Source organism: Pseudophryne corroboree, chromosome 2 (genome assembly GCF_028390025.1).
Source record: "Pseudophryne corroboree isolate aPseCor3 chromosome 2, aPseCor3.hap2, whole genome shotgun sequence".
Taxonomy (NCBI): domain Eukaryota; kingdom Metazoa; phylum Chordata; class Amphibia; order Anura; family Myobatrachidae; genus Pseudophryne; species Pseudophryne corroboree.
Genome location: NC_086445.1, coordinates 87,895,409 through 87,916,937, shown reverse-complemented (window position 1 = coordinate 87,916,937; position 21,529 = coordinate 87,895,409). Strand labels below are relative to the sequence as shown.

The window sequence follows — 21,529 nt, the reverse complement described above, 5'->3', positions numbered from 1 at the left end:
TGCGCAAGCGAAACATAAGTTCCTATATTAGGAATTTTTCTTTAGTTCAATGGATTCATAATAACAAATGCATTTGTTGCACATAAAATCAATGATTATTAATATGGTGGCAAGAGAGATGTATTGTAGCTATCTATATCGTGTGCCGAACGCAACCCTGATCTGCCCAAATTTACAAAAAAAAATAATTGTAAGAAAACACTGGAGGGAGCCCTGTGATAATAATGCTATCTCCAGGTAGCATTATCAGGGATTCCCCTGATTCGACTCCTGCACAGCCTTCCCTGTCTGCTTGAAGTGAAGGGAGAACTTGGATCTGACCCCTGTGATCAGCATATGCATCTGATGGACACACAGGCTGATCTCTGTGTTAACCCCCCCCCCCCCCCCCCCCCCCAAAAAAAAAGCTAGAAAGAAAAAAAACAAAACTGAATAAATAGACCTCTAAAAAAGTTGAGGGGATTATGGTGTCAGCTTACTCTGCAATGTAGTGCAGGCAGGGTATAACAGACAATAAGTCTGGATCTAACCAGAAGGATTCGTTTTTTAGAAGAATTTGTGGTTAAACAAAGAATATAAGGGAACACATACAGCCAAATTCTGCAGGTGACACGACAATTCCACTCCTAAATTTTTACTATGCTAAACAGCTTAAAATGTCACTAATCTTTAACGAAAAGCAAGATATTATCTATGCATAAGAAGTTGGCAATTTGCATACATGCATACAAGGTAGTTGGTAATGGTTATGCGAGAATTGTCTGTGGGCTTATCTAGGTACTGTAATGTTTTTCTATTGCTGCAATAAGTGATGATAAGAAACTACAGGCAATAGGCTGACCGAGTCAAAACGCGTTGGTGGAGCATTTGCCATTTGATACCTGGGCAACTAAACCATCTGGAGCATGTACAGTAGGTGTTTCACCTGAGACTCACCCATTCATGCTGTTTAAACTGTCTTTCTTAAGGGTCCAAGTCGGTTCACCTGTGTGATCAAAAACTAATCGGTGGAGTCATCGGTTACTTATAACCTAACAGAAACATCCTAATACTGAATGGTGAAAATACAGGAAAATTTGGTTGTGATTTGTGGACTAAGTATACCAAGATATTGAACAAATTTGGGAGAGCTTTCTCACGTGTGTATTGTCTACGTTTTGTGGTTGGTGGGAACCTGTTTGTGATTTAGTTGCACCCTTATCTTAGCGCAAGAAGGTGATTCTCATATTTTTTTATAAGAAATTATAGTTTTCAGAGCTCTACTGCCACCAGTGACCAAGAGCAAGGCTGTAACTGGGGTGTGTGCAAGCCATGCCACCGTTCAGAGCACAGGGCTCTAAGGTCTGCACCACCACTGCTCCACACAGTTCCTGCATCTGGCTAGCAGTGTCCTAGAATGGCAACCTGCACCAAGTATTGCTGCTGCGGTGCCTCCCGGAATATCCTTTGGATGCTCTAGACATGCCCAATGCAGCCTGTACAGGCCACCCTGAGAATTGGCGGATTTCCCACTAGGCACGTGAGGGGTTTACTACGGTATGCCGGTGTTGGGGATCCCGGCGCCCAGCATACCAGCACCCGTGGACACCCCAAGAGGGAGAATAGTTGTCACTATGCTGGCTGTCAGGATTCCAGCGCTGGTTTGCTGAGCGCTGGGATCCTGACAACCGGCATATCAAGTGCCACCCGCACGTGAGGCATGTGCCTAGCGGCAGCACTTGCTGGGGGGCAGCGCACCAGGCTAATGAGGCCATGTGGTTCTTTTTTTTAATGTCATTACAATTTTTTTTTTTTTTTTTTATATTTTATTTAGCAAATGATGGGGTGTGACGATGGGCAGCAAATAGTGGCCCAGGACTTGGTGGAAGGGTGAGGCTGGGGCTGCTTTGGTGGTCTCAAGGCATCAAGACAGGCCCCCGAAATGAAGGGGGCAATGATGTGATTGGGGGGGGCAATAATGTGCCTAGGGGCAGCCTGACCCCTAAATCCGCCCCTGCCTCTGAGCATCCTGAGGATGCTCCGTGCAGTGCTGTTCTTCCTGGCGGCCCTGCCCTCTTGGCCTTGACATTATAATGTCATGTGCTCAGGGGGTGGGGCCAGCCCAGGGCACCGTACTGTAAAGCCCTGTTACGGCACTGCTCAAGCAACTCCATCGTCATACTCAGGGGCATAGCCAGAACTTTGTGAGGCCCATAGCAACATTTTGCCGGGGCTCCTGTCCCAATGCTTCTAAAGAGACATCTCTCCGAAAGTTGTTAATTTTATGCTCCATAATAGTTCCCTAGTTTATTTTATGACCCCTAGTAGTGTTCTACTTCACGTTATATCATATTGTAGATCTGCCAGTACACATTATGCAACATAGTACTCCCAATTCACATTATGACACAGTGTCCCCAGTACATATTATGTAACATTATAATGCCCTTCAGTTCATTTTATACCACACTACAATGAGTAGGACCAGGGCCACAACTACATATATTGTAGGCCCCAAGGAAAGTTTGTAAGGGCCCCCATGTACCACCCAATGGTGAAACATGTATACAGCATAACATACCCTCCAACAATTTCCACATAAAAATCGGTACAAATTTTAAAAGGGGGCATGGCCACGCCCCCTTTCCTATACTTTCAATGGAAGTTTGGAGAGCCAAAAATTGGTACAGACCATAAAAAAAAGGTACTGTACATGCCAAAAAGGTACAGCTGGAGGGTATGGTATAACCTTGAAGGGGAAGGTGGGCCCCTTTCAGCTCTAGGCCCCATAGCAACTGCACTCCCTGCACCAATAGTATGGTAGCTAGGCCCTTGATTTAACTGTTTTCACTTACTTTAATCTGCACTATATAGCAGTGTTATGCTGTTTCTGCTGTGGTTTTCTAAGTCAATATTTGCTTCTTGTTAATGCAAAGTATACAATTAACACTCAGAGAAGATGAACAGAAGCCGAATCACTGTGTTGCAGGAACTGCAGAAAGCAAATAGGGAAACAGACGGGCATCTTGTAACACTAACACAACACAGCACTGCTAAAACTGCACCCCACAGAATCACTACAGTCCCAGCAGCAGCCAGAATGCACAGACAAAATCAGATGAAATGCTGAGACTCCGCTGAAGATTACATCTTCATATGCGCTTGATGACACCACCATATGAGCTGTGGCTAAGTGACTAAAGACAAATGTGCTTTCCTCCATTAAGCATTAGCATGAAATTACAACAAATCCAATATAAATGTCAAAAAAATGATGTATGTTGCACTTTAAAAAAAAATAAAAGATAACATTTTTCCGTTAACAAGTAATTATAGTGGTAGATCGGCTATCGGGACTTATAGAGGAATATTAGGAAATGGTCAAACGCATTGTAATAGACTGAAACATTTAACAATTTAAATTCTTTGAATAGCAATGTATTTTCAAGGAAACATCCGCCTGCAAAATGTCAGCTCGCTGATTGCGTACATCCCAATTTCTGCAAAAGATGAATTATGACGCTTTGAGTGTTGTAGATGAATATGTTCAGTAAGGAAAATTTCTGCCATGAAAAATATATATTCCTTATCCATCAGTCAACTAGGCTGAAGCTGAATGTGATTCTCACCACATGTATCTTAAGACCCTCTCCTGCTGCATTTACACCCAGGGCTGTCTTAATAGCAGTGTAGGCCCCCGGGCAAAGCAATGTACTGGGGCCCCTACCCATCCTTCAGAGGTATGGGTGGGGGTGCTATCAGCGGCAGCTTTGATGTCCCACGGGCGGTAAGAGGTGTTCTATCTTTCACTCAGCATGTAGGACCTGGAGGAGTAATTTCTGCACAGATGGTGGGAGATGGGGCAGGACGGAGAACACTAAACTGTAGAAGGGGGCATTGGCCTGAATTGCCTGGTACATGATTTACAGGGTGGTAGGGGGTGTTTAATCCTCAGGGGAGGGGTGGATAGTGGAGTGGGCTTAATATTTATTATTTCCAGTGGGAGGACCGCTTGCTTGACTGCAGATATCTCCAGTGCCTGGAAATAGATTTCTTAGCTTTCAATGGGATAAAACACTAGTGAGTACCACCTTTCCGGAGGTACCGGGGACTTGGGATCAGAGTGCTGGAGCCAGAGCAATCCACCAATGAAAATATAAAAAAGTGCATACCAGGCATGTGGAGCTGGAGCAGGGACCAACTGCTGGAAGGCTGATATCTCAGAACCCGAGATATCTGGCTGGGAAGAGCAATTAACAGGCTCAGATGGCACCACTGCTTAGAAGTCCATAGAAGTCCTTAGAAGTCTTAGATCTCCAGTTCCCCAGCACCGATTTTCAAAAACCTGGTACCCCTGGAAAAAGGGGACACTCAGCTATCACCCTAGGGCCCTTAGACTCCTGGTGCCCTTGGGCAAGTGCCTATTGAGCCCATACGAAAAGACGACCCTGCTTACCCCAAGTGTCCAGCAGAGGTCATCAGTATACAGAACCGGCCCTAGCCAATTTGATGCCCTAGGCAAAATTTTGGCTGGTGCCCCCTAGCACCACCGCTAGTTCTGCATCTGACCCAGCAACACTCAGGTAGTGGGGTCCACCGGGGCGTTACCCTGTACCCCTTTGAGCCAGTTCAACCCTGCATAATGCCCCACAGTAATGCCCATAATACACAAAATTCCACACAGTAATGCACCTTATACATATGAACCACATTAGTAATGCCCATAATACACATAATTCCACACAGTAATACACCTTACACATATGCCCCACATTAGTAATGCTAGTAGCTTTTTTTTTTATTTTTATAAAACTTACTTTTGCTTGCTGGCGTGCTTGCAGTCAGTGTGCACGCCCATGAAGATCCCTAGATCCGTGACTGCGTTTTGTGAGATGGGGGTTGCAGGATGGGTGAGTGCTTGCGTGCGCACCCGTTTAAGGGGCACCCGTTAAAGGGATGTGACCTCACAGGGTATGCCGTCCTTTGCAAGCCTCATCCTTTATGTTAGCTTGCTGGTTGGACACAGATGGCAGCAAAGTCCAGATACTGCCATACTTGCTGGTTATACAAAAATACCACTATCAAACATGTAGCAACGGTCCATTCTCTTCACTGTTCAGTGTGTTTGCTGGTGTCTGTTTCTCCCGTCAACTGCATGCCCTTTATTTTATACTGCGGGAGCAATATGCTCTACTCTCCAGTCTGACGCATCTGAAAGTCACGCTGCACTGATGTTTCATGTAGAAATAGTGCAACGCAACTTACTAACCACGTTACAGTGCTGGATGGCAAGGGAATTTTACAGCATGGACTGACTGAGAAATAAAGTGTGGGGAGAACACTGCCCATGTTATATCCCTGCAGACACCTGGGGTTTGCACAGGGATAAGGGACACAGGATAGCAGGGTCCCCCTCCCCCATGTGCACAAGCAGTATAGGTGATGTCAGATTTATGTGGAGCAGTCTTCCACAATGTACGTGGTATCATAAGGAGCCATCCAGTAATAACCTTATATAGTCAGTGAAAATGTCACAGGTCCAGGAATTACAGTTACTGAGCTTCTGCTGTCTAAGGTCTCACAAGTCAAGGGCATCCAAGCATGTCTGAGGGAGTACAAGGGACAGTGTGCATTCTATTTGAAATGTAAACAGCAGTGTATACAAGTACTGACTGAATACATTAGAAAGTAACAGTTAGTTTGCAGACTGTCCCTCCCAGCATGAGATACTGCAGGGACATGCTTGGATGCCCCTAGACATGCTTGGATGCCCTAGGCAAATGCCTAGCCTGCCTATAGCTACAGATACAAATAAGTGCTGATGTCATGGCTTTTGTTCAGGGAGTGGAGGGTTGGGCAGACGGAAAACCCCTTTAATGGCCAGTCCAAGACTGCAGGTAAAACATTTTGAAGGACGATTTTATCAAACTATTTTTACGATTTGTAATACAATATTATGCAGCACTGTACAGAAAATATTTCATCAATCGTATCCGTCCCTACCCTATTGGAGCTTACAGGCTCATAAGCACACAAGAGTCCATTTTTGTCAGCAAGCACCTAACCATCTCTCCCAACTTTTGTATTTGCTGGCCCGGGACTTCTTGTGTGAGCTGAAGGCCATGCACCCTGAACTACATGTCATGTCCCCTATTCTCACCACGCTGGGTATCCAGCAGCTGCTGGGCAGCCCCAGCCTCCTCCTGCATTGAATGGGTAGAAACACGCATGTAGAGAGTATCCATTCACCGTTGCTGGACGGCCCGCGGTGGGACAGTATCCAAAACTTGTGACTGTCCCACTGAGATCTGGACAGGGTCCAAAAGTATGCTTTTGGACACTTGAAGAAACCAGCTAGAGGAAATCCATGTAAACAGGATGTCATCAAATTCTACACAGGTCAGAATCTGTCCCATGGACCCAAGTGCTGTGAAGTGACAGTGCTAACTACCGTGCAACCATGCCACAAATATTGAAACCATTCCAGCTTTTTTTGTCTTACAAACTACCATACACACCTGACACTGCTTTCAAAATAATGATTTGTTTCAGAATATTATCATTGATGCACTGTTAAAACAATGTCTTAGATTATTATTAGGACCCTTTAAAAACTGAGGCGGAAAAGGCATACAATAAAAGGCAGATGGATCTATTTTAAGGAAACGTCTCTTGTAACAAGTTTCTGCAACACAGCCAGGTAAAATGTCAGAGCTGTATATTAATCTGACCAGTTTTACATAGCTTCTTCTCACCTTCCCTTTTCCTTTTAACCCAGCCAATGGTTTCTGCCTCTCAGTGACTTGATTACTTTGATAACCTCAATCAAAAGGCAATTACCCAGCGAGGGCACAAGGTAATTATTCCCATCCATGGAAGATTGAAAGCACCTGAACAGACAGATGCAATTCTCCAAGCATTGACATTATTGGGAGAAAAATTACCACTTGAAATTTCAAAGTCGCTGCAAAAGAAGTTGATTTGTTTGCAGGATTCCTTCATTTCTGGCTATCAGAAAAAGAGATATAATATTTAGCTTTGTGTGTTAACCTCTGGCATCATGCAGGGTTACTCAGGGGCTCATCCATTGTCAGCAAATTTGTGTCAACGTGCCATTAGTTGCGCTGTGACAGCAGTGAGGTATTCTATAAATATAGTATACCGTATGCTGTAAGTGAAGGTGCTAATGCCAGCATAGCAACGGGGTCACTGTAGCCACAGTAGCCCATGTGGTTTTTAAGGAGACCTGCTGCAACTGAAGCCTGATAAAACAGGCATCGCTACTAGCTTCTTTGGGTTGGATGTGCTATTAAAATTCTGAAGTTAAAAGAAGGCAGAGCGTAATGCCGCTGTGTCTTAAGGAACGTGCTTAGGACATAGCGGCATTAGGACAGTGACGTCAGCGCAAACCACCAGGGAGCGTAACTTCACGGCACTGAGGATGGAGAGCGGAGGTTACCAGCTGACCTACTGCTTGAAAGCAGGTAGGAAGAGTTAGGGACAGATCAATCCCAAGACAGCAGACCATCTCCAGCTGTGGTTCAAACCCAGCATATTGTCGGCCCAAACTTGGATACCCCGTACCACCCGCATTTCCCTAAGTCCTTTCACACCAGCTTAATTATTGTATAAGTGAGATTGCTTGTCTTCTACTTTTTATTTTTTCTGCTTTTTCTTTGAGAGTAACAGGGAGTTAGACCTTACAAACAATATGGGAGGGGCTGTGATTGGGGACCTCACTCAGTGCATGTCGTGCAAGATGTATGCACACCTGGAGCTACCGGCCCAGTGTGATTACATCTGCACGAGGTGTGTGCGAACTGTTGCCCTGGAAGCCCAGGTAACTGATCTAGAGCAAACCGTTACGCGACTGAGGGAGATTCACAATCTCGAGCGTAGTTTAGACAGAACGGTGGAGGAGTTGCGGGAGGGGTCACTGGTAGAAGAGGATGATGATCAGGTAGCCAGTTGGGTCACAGTTAGAAGGAAGAAAAAGAGGGGGAGGCTCGACATCTCCGAACTATCAAACCCGAACAAATTTGCCCGATTGGACGAGGAATCGGAAGATGATAGTGAAGAAATGACGGTGCCGGAGGAGACTGCTCCCTCTAGCATCCAGAGGAGCGGTCCCTCTGGCGCGGTTGGGATAAAAGAAAAAAAGAGGTACTTAGTCAGATGGTGGTGGTAGGGGATTCTATCATAAGGAAGGCAGATAGGGCAATCTGCTACCGGGACCGTGATCGCCGTACAGTCTGTTGTCTCCCGGGTGCTCGGGTACGGCACATCGCGGACCGGGTAGATAGATTGTTGGGAGGGGCTGGGAAAGACCCGGCGGTCTTAGTGCACGTTGGCACCAATGACAAAGTTAGAAGGTGGGATGTCCTTTAGAAAGACTATAGGGACTTAGGAAAGAAACTGAAGGCAAGGACATCTAAGGTAATATTCTCGGAATTATTACCCTTGCCACGCGCTAGTCCAGGGAGGCAGAGGGAGATTAGGGAGGTAAATGTGTGGCTTAGGGATTGGTGCAGGAAAGAGGGGTTTGTGTTCCTGGAACACTGGGCGGACTTCTCAGTCAGGCGCCATCTCTTTTGTCGTGACGGTTTGCACCTGACTGAGGAGGGGGCAGCGGTGCTGGGGGGAAGGATGGTTAGAAGGTTGGAGGAGATTTTAAACTAGGAGCCTGGGGGGAGGGTTTAGCTAGAAACTACGGGTCATGCAGTGAGAATAGTGGGGATGGCGGTAGTAAACGAAATGGGGAGAAGTTGGGGGGAGGGTAAGAGCAGGCGGTAAGGTTACTAACAGAGCCGGCCCTAACCAATATGATGCCCTAGGCAAGATTTTGGCTGGTGCCCTCTAGCACCGCCACTAGTTCTGCAGGAGATGCCTGGCATGAGTCAGCTGGCAGCTCTGCTAACGTCAAGTGCCTTTTGTTTATGAAAATGCATCATATTATTTGCATTACTATGTGGCTAGGATGCACAAGCAGTTTCTGCTGAATATAGGCATGCTGCATATCATTTTAATCAGCAGAAGCTGCTGGTGCCCCTAAGCATACCAAATGCCCTAGGCATTTGCCTAGTTTGCCTATGCCTAAGGCCGGCTCTGGTTACTAACATAGGTACTAAAAGAGATTTTACCAAAGCACTAACCAATGACGATTACAGGTCATCATTGCTACATAAGGTGAAAGATGTCCCTAACGCAAGGGAAAAAAACCTATCTTAGTTGTATGTATGTAAACGCCAGAAGCATTACTGGCAAAAAGGGTGAACTAGAAATACTTGCAGCAAGCAAACAGTATGATATTATAGGCATTACTGAAACTTGGTGGGATGAATCTCATGATTGGATAGTCAATCTAGAGGGCTATACACTGTTTAGGAGAGACAGACTAAATAAAAAGGGTGGAGGGGTGTGTCTTTACGTAAAGCCGTTTTTAAAACCTGATATACGGGAAGATATTCAGGAGGGGACTGTAGACACTGTCGAGACATTATGGGTAGAAATTGCATGCGGGGAAAAAGGAATAAAAAAGTTAGTATTGGGTGTATGCTATAGGCCGCCTGGTATCAACGCATCTGATGAGGAATTGTTACTTAAGCAAATTGAAAGAGCAGCAGGAGTAGGAGACATAGTAGTGATGGAAGATTTTAACTATCCAGAGATAAACTGGAAAAACGATTCATGTGATACTGCTAGGGGCAATATGTTTTTAAACACACTTAATGATAACTACTTAGTCCAACTAATTGAGGAACCAACTAGGTACAATGCAATCTTAGACCTGGTATTAACAAACAATGGGGATTTGGTATCAGGTATTATAGTAGGGGAACCCGTAGGAAACAGCGACCACAATATGGTCACATTCAATATCAGTTTCCATAAACAGCCCTATACTGGCTCAACTAGGACTCTAAACTTTAGCAAAGCAAATTTTGAAAAGATGAGGGTATTTTTCAGGGATATTGAATGGGAAGGTTTATTTTTAGGAAAAAATACTACGGAGAAATGGGAGGTACTAAAATTCCTGCTAGCTAAAAATACACTCAAATTTATTCCTATGAGCAGCAAAAAAAGGAATAAAAATCATAAACCGATGTGGCTTAACAAAAAGATTAAGGAACTTATGGGCAAGAAAAGGCGAGCATTTAAAAAATACAAATCTGACGGGGAAGCAGAGTCATTTCAGCACTATAAGGAATGTAACAAAATAAGAGCGGCTAAAGTAGAAACTGAAAAACTAGTAGCAAAGGAAAGCAAAGCGAATCCCAAAAAATTATTTAAATACATTAATAGCAAGAGATTAAAGAAGGTGAGTATAGGCCCTTTAAAAGACAATTTGGGAGTCTTAAGCAAAAATGATAATGACATAGCGGACACACTAAATTAGTATTTTTCAACAGTATTCACTAGAGAGGACCCAATTCAGGGACTGACACACAATCTCAATAATGAGAATATCCCACTGATAGGTACTTATTTAAGCGAGGAAGTAGTCTGTGACCGATTAAAACATTTAAAGATTAATAAATCACCAGGGCCCGATGGTATTCACCCAAGGGTTCTAATGGTGCTTCACTCTGAACTGGCAAAACCGCTATCTTTGATCTTTAAGGATTCAGTTATATCAGGTATGGTTCCCAAAGACTGGCGTATAGCGAAAGTAGTGCCTATATTCAAAAAGGGAAGTAAAGCTGAACCAGATAATTATAGACCAGTTACATCTATAGTGGGGAAAGTATTGGAAGGTACTCTAAGAGATAGTATTCAGAAGTTCCTTGAAGTCAATAAGGTCATTAAAAGGAATCAACATGGGTTTATGAAGGACAGATCCTGTCAAACCAACTTACTTGGCTTTTATGAAACAGTAAGCGCAATCCTAGATCAGGGTAAAGACGTGGATGTAATCTTTTTAGACTTTGCCAAAGCATTCGATACTGTACCACACATGAGACTTATCTACAAGCTACAAGAATCAGGGCTAGGAAGCACAATATGCACTTGGGTCAAAAACTGGTTAGATAATAGGGAGCAGCGCGTTGTGGTTAATGGATCTTTTTCAACTTGGACTGAAGTGCTAAGTGGTGTGCCGCAAGGCTCAGTATTAGGACTGCTATTGTTCAATATTTTCATTAACGACCTAACAGAAGGTCTAGAGAGCATGGTGTCAATTTTTGCAGATGATACCAAATTGTGTTAGGCTATAAATACAGAGGAGGATGCCGAGTCTCTTCAGAACGACTTAGTTAAATTAGAAGCATGGGCAGCCAAATGGAGAATGCGCTTCAACACAGACAAGTGTAAGGTAATGCACTGTGGTAACAAGAACAAAAATTACACCTACCTACTAAATGGGGTAAAATTAGGGGATTCTGTACTGGAAAAGGACTTAGGTGTCCTCATAGATAGCAAGCTAAGCAGTAGTACCCAAAGTAGGACTGCAGCAAAGTAGGCTAATAAGATATTAGCATGCATAAAACGGGGTATTGATGCTAGGGACGAGAGTATTATACTCCCGTTATATAAATCACTAGTGAGGCCACACCTTGAATACTGTGTACAATTCTGGGCACCGTACTACAAAAAGGATAACCTGGAGCTAGAAAAGGTACAGAGGTGAGCGACCAAACTAATTAAGGGCATGGAGACGATGGAATACAAGGAAAGGCTTGAAAGACTAGGCATGTTTACATTGGAAAAGTGGAGACTAAGAGGGGATATGATCAACATCTAAAAATATATAAGGGGACAATACACAGAGCTTGCGCGGGACCTGTTTTTGGTTAGATCAACACAGAGGACTCGTGGACACTCGCTCAGGTTAGAGGAGAGGAGATTCCGCACAATACGTCGTAAAGGCTTTTTCACGGTAAGGACCATACGTGTTTGGAATTCCCTGCCTGAGGGAGTTGTAATGGCGGAATCTGTCAACACCTTTAAGAATGGGTTAGATAAATTCCTAATGGATAAGGATATCCAGGGGTATGGTGCATAGTCATGCATTATAGTTACTATAAATAGGGATAAAATGCAACGGCTGACAGCAGCATCAGTCAGAAATTTTAGTCAAATCGTCATGCATAGGAGACCACAAATAGGTTGAACTCGATGGACAATTGTCTTTTTTCAACCTCAGATACTATGTTACTATGTTACCCAAGTGTTCATTAAAGAGCTAAAACATTACTATATTGTTTAACCCACTTTTTGTTTTTCAGGTAATGTGTCCATTACAATACACAAGCGCTCTGCCTTCTTTTAACTTCTTATTTCTTTGATTATCAGAGCAGCTGAAGTCAATTAATTAACCACAGCGCAGCCCCACCTATCCCCCTTTTATTAAAATTCTGAGCCTGCACAAATAAAAAGATAAAAACAAATTTCAATTATGGGGCAGCATTACCATAGTCCAAGACACAATGTTATGGGGACCAATCGAGGATCATTTCCCCGCCCAATCACGAGGACTTATATTATTTATTATGGGGGAGATGTACTAAGCCTTGAAAAGTGATGAGAAGAGAAAGTCCAGTTCCATGGTGTGTAGATAGCTGTGAAGAGCTCCTGAAGACCATGACGAAGAGGAGAATAGTCATCCGCAGAGAAAAGAGAAGATGGCATGTTCAAGAAAGAAGAGTTGCTGCAAGCATCAGGAAGAGACGTTCTTTATTACTTTGGATTCTTATTCAGGTGTGTGGTTCCTGGTCGCCATTGGGAGAGTCGCAGAAGGGTTTGATCTTCTACACAGGTCATCACAATGTGAATCTAGCAGGCCACCTCACAAGTATCCACAAAAATAAACTGACTAGTTGTCTCAAGTATATGGACAACAGAGAAATCCATTTTACCAAAGGCATCACTAGGGTCTAGAAATGTTATTACATTTTTTTTTTTATATTTTTCTCTATTAATATAATTTTGTTTCTTTAACCAAGTATGTCGTCTGCTTAAAGATATACCCTATTGCCAGTATTTTTCCTGTATGGAAACTGAAAACAGAACAGGCTGCACAACACACAAGGCAATTTCCATATTTATAATATAGCTGCAAGACACAACTGGACTAAACATCACTAAAATCACAAAAATATAATATCAAAGTCAGCAGAGACTAATCGAACAATGATCATCTCATAGGCTATCTGTGATTGGCAGGATAGATAAGAGAGACGTACAGATTGGCTGCTTACTTATTTAGTAGCTAGGCTTACTGAAGCTTAACTTTTTGTGCTTCGGGTGCTCCTTGTGAGAGGTCCATGTGTTCAACGGTTTGTTGAACTTTTCTCCTCTAGGATTTCAGGATTCCAGTTGGATCATGGCAGAAGAAGGTGTTTGTTGCTATGACATCACCTTTTTTTAATGGGGCAATTTTTTGAATATAAAGAATGCACAACCACTCTATAAAATTATTTGGGGTGATATGTTCCATCTCTGAGATGCACAGTGAGAGGTACGGGACGCACCCATCCCCCGCTTCCCCAACTTCTCCCACTGCCGATGATCGTAACAGGACAGCGATCCTGCAGAAGAGGGGATTGGAGAGGAGGACCAGTAAATATAGTGGGGAGGGACCAGGGGAGGTACAGGGCATAAGGAGGCATTGGCTGAAGTGATCTGACAGTTATTTACCATGGTACCTACCAGCCAAATGTACCAGGACGAGCAGCGACTAACAGGAACAGCCTAAGAGATCCTGGGTAAGTAAAGACATTCCCTGGTACTACAACTGAACTTGTCTCTCTGCATGATCTGCTACCTTTAAACCTAAATGTATCTCTTTTACGGAAATGTCAATACTATAATTTAATATTATTTGAATGCCTCTATACTATTGCATTGAATTGACCAGTAGATCACGTGTACAGCACATCACACACAAAAAAAGAAAAATTATTATTCTCTAGTGGGTCACTCATGCTAAAAGTAGAACTCAAACTGATTTTATGGGATGGTTATCGTCATACAATAATAAAACATACCATATTTTGTTTACTTTAATATTTAAAAAAAAAAATTTTGTTTTACATCTACAGTATGTGGGTTTTATGTCACTTTCTTAACGAGAAGATGCTAAGCCTACCTTATACTATAACAAACTTACTCTCAGGTTTGTTACATAGATATAACAAATTATTTCATCCAGATTGCAAATTGCTTTACCAGAGGGACTGAACATCATACTCATCTCTAAACATAATTGTAAATCATGGTTATATGATAACATCATCTAGAAGGATCATCCTTTTATACCTGAATGCCTAAGCTGCACTACGTAACGTACCTCTCCAATATAAACTCTTGTTCCATTTCAGCAACGAAAATGTGTCAGTATAATCAGTTCATAGATTATGACTGTGTGTCTGTATCCAGGAGCAACGGAAATAAGGGTAGGTCTGGAAATACCTTAGATTAGATAACCCCAGTGAAGCGTGAAATATGTCACAGCCCAGTGTGGAATGAGGAGCACATTATGCGGAACAGTTGGGTAATTTTGCACACCTTTATTTCGGGTGTGGTATGGAAGGTACATAGTAACTAGGCCGACAGTGTCTAGGTCGACCACTATTGATCGACAGTAACTAGGTCGACAGGGTCTCTAGGTCGACAGGTCAAAAGGTCAACATGAGGTTTTTGGGTTTTTTTGGTGTCGTTTTCTTCGCAGAGTGATCGGGAACCCCAATTAGCGCACCGTGTCTCCTCGCATGGTTCGCCCGCCATGCTTCGGGAAAGATTACTATTCCCATTCGTAATCCACATAAATCGTAAGGTATGAAAAGGTTCAAAAAAAGAAAAAAAATGAGAAAAACTCATGTCGACCTTTTGACATGTTGACCTAGAACATGCCGACATAGAGGCCCTGTCGACCTAGAAACCCTGTTGACCTAGTTACTGTCGACCAATAGTTGTCGACTTAGATAGTGTTGACCTAGTTACTGTCGACCTAGAGACTGGATCCCCTTTATTTCAGTGAGGATGTCTCAATAGCATGTCCCTTATTGAGGTTTATGTATCAAGTGGTGAAAAAAATGGAGAAGTGTACCAGTGATGACGTTGCCCATAGCAACCAACCAGCTTTGAGGAAGCATTTATCAAGTCCATGATGTAAAATTAAAATGACAGTAGATGCTCAGTCTATTTAGTAATACTTTTCAAGTGCATGATAGAAAGGGGTTATTCTTAACTGGAAAAAAATGGAAAAAAGCTTTCCCCCAGCTCACCAAGAAGCAGCAGCACATACAAAAATATATCTACATTGAGAGCCTACTCACCTGTAGTTACATCTAAATCTTCCAATCTTGTAGTACCATTTGAAGGATCTAGTGGTGACTCCTGGTGAGTTGGCTCTTAATTTAGATATATTTTTGTATGTGCTATTATCATGTAGCATGTAGCATAACAATAAGCAAATATATGACCCAGAGTGGGTATTACTATCATATAGCAATAGGTACCACAATTTTTCAGAGAAGCCTTGCCTAGGCCTGGTGGCTTACCCATATCTTTGCAAATATATGCAACTAGGATCTCTGATTTTTCTAATATTGGAGTCTTATTGCTGATACTTATTGGTTTGCTAGGGGCACTTTTTTCTTTTTTTGGTTGCTATGGGCAACTTCTCCACTCTCCATTTTCTTCACTGATTGACACGTCAACCCTTAAATCCTCTCATTTTAAACCTATGATCCCAAATAAGGGGGGACTGTGTGCACGTGGATGTCTGTCTAAGCAGCGCATGCATGTGCCTCAAAGAAGTAACTGGGAAGATGTATCAAAGAGAGATAAAGTGGAGAGAGAGAGTACCAACACAGCCTGTAAAACGACAGTTAAGAGCTGATTAGTTGGCACTTTATCTCCATCTATTTTATCTCTCTCCAAACTTTTATACATCTCCCAACCAGTGATATTTCTAAGGATTCACATCTTCCCAAGAGGAGTTAAGGGGGGTACTCACGGAGCGATCCCAGCCTAAAATCTAATCAATCTGACTAGATTGCTTAGATTTTAAGAGTGATCTCTCTGTGTGTACCTCCCACAGCGATAGCGATGCGCAGTCCCGCGCATCGCTATAGCTGGTGCTTGATTGGCTTGCATGCAGGCTCAATCTAGCAGGTCGCTCATTTCACCCGCTGGGTGAAATGAGCGTCCCCCCGTCCCCCATCCCCTCAGCACACATTGCGCTGTGCTGAGTGGGGGGAGAGATGTGTGCTGAGCGGTTCGCTCAGCACACATCTCTCCCCACATCTGCCCGTGAATATGGGCCTTTAGTTTCCTGTTTGCAGGGATTATCGTAATACTGTCCCTAAATCTATATCAGTGACACAATCTTTCTCACACAAAAATAGGGCAAAAAATACAATACAATAGGGCAAAAATAGGGCATACAATAGGGCAAAAAAGGCATGTTGTTATTAAAGAGCATTTATCGATTCAGCTGCTGTCAGATGTGTCAGCATTTAAAATGATGAAAAGCAATAAATGAGGTTGCAATATTATTCCATCACAAATTAATATTTCAGCTCTACCGGCCCCATTTTTACTTCTGTTGCATGAAATAGCTTTTAAGACAACACCGTTGTGATCAGGACTTACCCTCTCAAATTTCTCAGGAGCAATCGGACGCCTGCTGCCAATTGTATATCCACTTTTGAGAAATTGTTTTATATCCAATCTACAAAAAAAAAAAGGAAATGTACAAGATTAGATGGCTGACGTTGTGATTACTGAACATTTCCCTTCAGAATGCAAACATTCACATCTTTGTCACCACATTCAGTCACTTTATACTAACACCTCATAGAATTTACACTTTCACCACAGAACCAAATAAAACACATAGATCAGCACAAAACTTGTTAGATTTTTATACATTATTAACTATCTTTAAATAATAACAACAACAACAACAACAAGCAAATAGACAAAAATTAAAACTAAGTGTACACCCTTACTTAGGGATAATGTTATGCACATTTACATATCCTGTAATAAAGGCACTACCAATTTTCTTTTTTAAACTTTTCTGTATGATTTGGTGTACTATAGAAAAATATTACAGTATGCCAAATGTCCCAAACATCCAGGAAGAGTGCCAAGTTTAAAGATTTGTCCATAAAAAGATCCTTATTTTTGGTATTAGCCTCTTGCACAATAGAATTAGGGGCATACTGTGTTCATCAATTCTAGGGTTTTCGAACCGATAATTACTATTATTTATCATCACAATTCATGGAATTTATAAATGATGGCTGTTTATGTTTATCATTAATCAAGCACACGGACAGGGGCTCTGAAAAGCAGCATGGACGGTGTAATGGTTAGCCTTACTGCCTCACAGCAGTGATGGGTTCGTTTCCCACTACAGACCTAACTGTGTGGAGTTTGCATGTTCTCTCCGTGCTTGCGTGGGTTTTCTTCGGGTGCTCCAGCTTCCTCCCACAATCCAAAAAATTCTGGTAGGCTAATTGGCTCCCGACAAAATTAGCCCTATCATGAATGTGTGTGCGTATAAAGTTGGTAGGGAATATAGATTGTAAGCTCCACTGGGGCAGGGACTGATGTCAATGGACAAATATTCTCTGTAAAGCGCTGCGGAATATGTGTGTGCTATATAAATAACTGGTAATAAATAAATACCTTAGTGTTTGAAAAGAAGTGAAATGATCCCTACTGCAGCGCTACTGCACAAGCACAGTCTGCTGAGTCGCTGACCATGTCATTTCTACAAACTTTAACCCATAGACTACAGCAGGTAATGAGGGATCCGGTCTTTAGGCTGACGACACTCACCTTTTCCATGTTGACCTAATGACCGTGTCGACCTATTTCAGTTGTTGACCTAGTCACTGTTGACCAATAGTGGTCGACCTAATGACTGTTGACCTAGTTACTGTCGACCCTATGACCCACACCCGGTAACGCCATCTGAAGATGACAGTAGCTGCAGGGGCCAAACTCCAGAGCTTGCCCCATATGGGGGCTGCTTCTGCTGTCGGAAATAGAGAGACCGCAGCAGACATTGGAGATATCTGCTGCAGTTACGTTCAGGAGGGATCCTTAATATTTGCAGGTACTCCTGCAATTTTATTTCATATATAGCCCTTTAATTTTTTTTGCCTTTATAGATGCAATTCTTTCCATTTACTGCTATCCTCTATTGCGGGCTTTATACAGTACGTATTGAAGATGAGTATTTAAGATTTAAACTCTGCAGTATACTTAATGTTCAGCAAACAAGATACAACGAGAATTATAGTATTACAAAGTCACAACATCTTGTAGAATGTGCTTATATACGTTAAGCCAGCAGCAATGTGTCCCAGAGATAATACACATTGCACCGAAAACTTCTGTACATTTTGTAACAGTGTCTGTTACATACATCGGATAAACAGCCCACTGGGAACACCAATGTTCTTGTTGTCAATCCATATAATGCCTTCTCCTTGTACAGTATGTATCCTGAAACCTCCAACCCCCACCACCATCTGCTCCATAGCATTTCCATACTTCAGACAGAAGTACCTTAACTACTCAGCAAGCAGGTGTGTAGAGGGAAGGACGGTGGTGGAGAGAGGAAAGGAACATGGAGGAGAAGGCACTCTACTAATGAACACCCAGTTACAGTAGTAAAGCAACCTTTTATACATAATGCCACACAATAGTAATGCCGTTTGACTCAAGTTCACAACAAGGGACCATGGGAAAAGGGGAGGAAGAAGGAGAGAGAGATGGGAGAGACGGGTGAGGGGGAGAGAGAGAGAGACGGGTGAGGGGGAGAGCCAGCCCAGTTTCGGAACAGCAATCAAACTAAATATATACTTGTCAGCTACCACACACTGCGTCACTGATGAAGATGCAGGCTGTCACCAGTCACTGCACAGAGCACCCTGCTGTCGCCAACAGTAGCAGGCAGTATCAGTATCCGGGATCTAGGAGAAGGTCCCCGCACACAACAACCTACTGCCCCTATAGGATCATGTGCTTTGTTCAGCACTTGTTTTATTCAGACTGTGGCAGACTTTACAAACCATCTAAAATCCTGATTGTCAAGCAGTGCTTTGCCATGAGAAATGTAGATTGATTATAAAGTCTGTCTGGATGAATGGAGTGCAATGCTGTGCTGCAGGATGTGATTGCCTCCATATGGACCTGCCAGCCCACTCAAATCCGGAACCTGGGGCGGGTGTACCCTTAGGAGCCCCCCCCTAGTTGTGGCCCTGCGCTAACACATCCAATGATATATGGGTTATCAACATACATATTAAAAGGAGTAGGTCACCTAAAACCAGTATTATTAACAACTGTCCACCCAGAAGTTGAGATGGGTATGCTAGCGTTGCAGTCCAGCATAAACGTGTGTCCATGAGATCTGGGTAGCTCTCAACATTCCCAAAATGGATGTCTATAGTAGCCAGCCAATCACTGTCTTCACTCTACTTTCAAAATCTGAAACCATAACTGTGCCGGGAGAGGAAGTCTTCTAATGACAAAATGCATTGGTCGGATCTGGCACCTGGCACACACTGCGAAATGTGGAATACTATTTAACCCACATACCGGAGATGTTCGACTGAATAGAAGCCAAGCGCATGCGCACAGCATCTATTCACCGCTGCTCTGTTAAGAATAGAAGCAAGTGAGAGGGAGATTCCCAACTAGTCCCACCACCACCACCACCACCGTGGGACACTGCGGTCCCGAGTGGGATAGCGCCTGAGAATACATGACTGTCCCGCTAATATCGGGACAGTTGGGAGGTATGTTATAGCATGCATCTCTACATGTAATAAACTAGTTAGCAATGAGGGTGAGATCTTTTAGTTAATACTTTGAAAGGTCAACACATCAAAAGTCCATTAAAAATGCGTCAAATTTCCATACATTTTTAAGTGCCATTCATGTGCTTTACAAGCATTCAGCAGGACACCATTCATTACAGGAGATTGACAGGACTCCATTTAGTGTAATTAAATGCAGACCCACTGATCAGAAGAAAAATAAATAAAGAGCACATCAAATTGGCACGTTCTCTTGTAATGCATGTTTCCGACATCTTTGATGAGCTACGCAGTCATCAATTCACTGAATTTCATGAAGTGATGCACAACATTGGAAAATTGCTCATCGCTGCTAAAATGCTCCAAGTGCCAAAATGCAGTGCTGAGGTGAGGACACACTGACATAAGGACCTGAAAATGGCTACAGTAGGCGCTGACATATTAGTGTAAGCCATTTCTAGTAACTTGTCATAAGTACCATATTGGCCCCCATTTATCAAGCCTTGGAGAGTGATAAATAGCACGGTGATAAAGTACCAGCCAATCAGCTCCTAGCTGCCATGTTACAGGCTGTGTTAGAAAAATGACAGTTGGGAGCTGATTGGCTGGTACTTTATCACCATCCTATTTATCACTCTCCAAGTCTTGATAAATCTGGGCCTTTATAGATAATTTAATCTAATGAATACCAGGTAAACTATTAGCAACCCCACTGAAGGACACTGTAGGAAACCTCTGGAAGGCTGAATATGGCTAACATGACTGAATAGTGAATACATAAAAGAATAATTGCACAAAATATTTAAACATGCTGTATAAAAAGACTGTCAAAAATAATACTGGATGTGGCCATAGGGGACGTGGGAACAGAACAATAGGGATGTAACCAAATTACCCGGTAATTCAACTCGGGTAATAAGAAGGGTTATTCCCGGGTTGAATACCAGGTCAATGGCAGTGTGACTGGGTTGCCGGGTCGATGCGACTTGGTAACCCATTCACAGCATAGGGAGAGGCGGCTCCCAGCGCCGCCCCCGCTGCCGGCTCCACCCCCTGCCGCTATGACAACCCGACCTGGAATATTGCAGAGTCGGGAAGCCAGCTGTTAGGGTCCAATGCCGGATCCCACCCGGGAGGACCCATTTCCAATTCCTGAGTGGGATCCGGCATTGGAGATGTGATAGCGGTATTAGTGGGGCAGTTGCACGAAACAACCATCCTGCTTCTAACTATCATTTCAAAGACTGCTAGATAAAGGACCAAGGGCGGAATGTACTAAACAACATGGCTGCCCCTCGCACTGATACCAATCGCATACGCACTAACATCTTTCAGTAAGAGCTGCTCTTCACAGTCTCCGGCGGGTCCCTGACTTCCAGGTTTCGGCCTCGGGAGTCATTCTCCGCATGCGCAGAGTGACAGGGGTGGCCTCGGGGCATGCTGGACGGGATCCGATTGTATCCCTCACACCAGCGCTGCGGAGAGAAGCCCCTAGGATTCTATAGAGTATCGGCAGCAAAAGCTGGCGTTCCCCTCCGCAGCGCTGTCCAGGTGGCCGGGGGGTTAGTGCATTTTGAAAATGCGGTAAACGAGGGTTTACCACATTTTTCCAATCAGTACATCCTGCTTCGAATCTGATTGGTTGCTCTGGACAATTTCTCCACTGTAGCTCTCTCCAAGGCTTGATACACCTCCCCCCCTAAAGAGAACATGCAATGCTGTCAAGTAAGGAAACTTTCACTAACAAATATCCAAGACCCAGAACT

At 43.3% G+C, this 21,529-nt stretch overlaps 1 protein-coding gene across 2 annotated transcripts in view; it reads right to left on the bottom strand.

Annotated features, from left to right (window-relative positions):
- CNTN5 (contactin 5) overlaps window positions 1–21,529 on the bottom strand; it is a 2,165,994-nt gene that overhangs the window by 1,328,827 nt on the left and 815,638 nt on the right. For both annotated transcript variants that reach the window (XM_063951497.1, XM_063951498.1), the window contains exon 3: window positions 16,576–16,654. The gene's annotated coding sequence lies outside the window, so the exon portion shown is untranslated. The remainder of the gene's footprint in view (window positions 1–16,575; window positions 16,655–21,529) is intronic.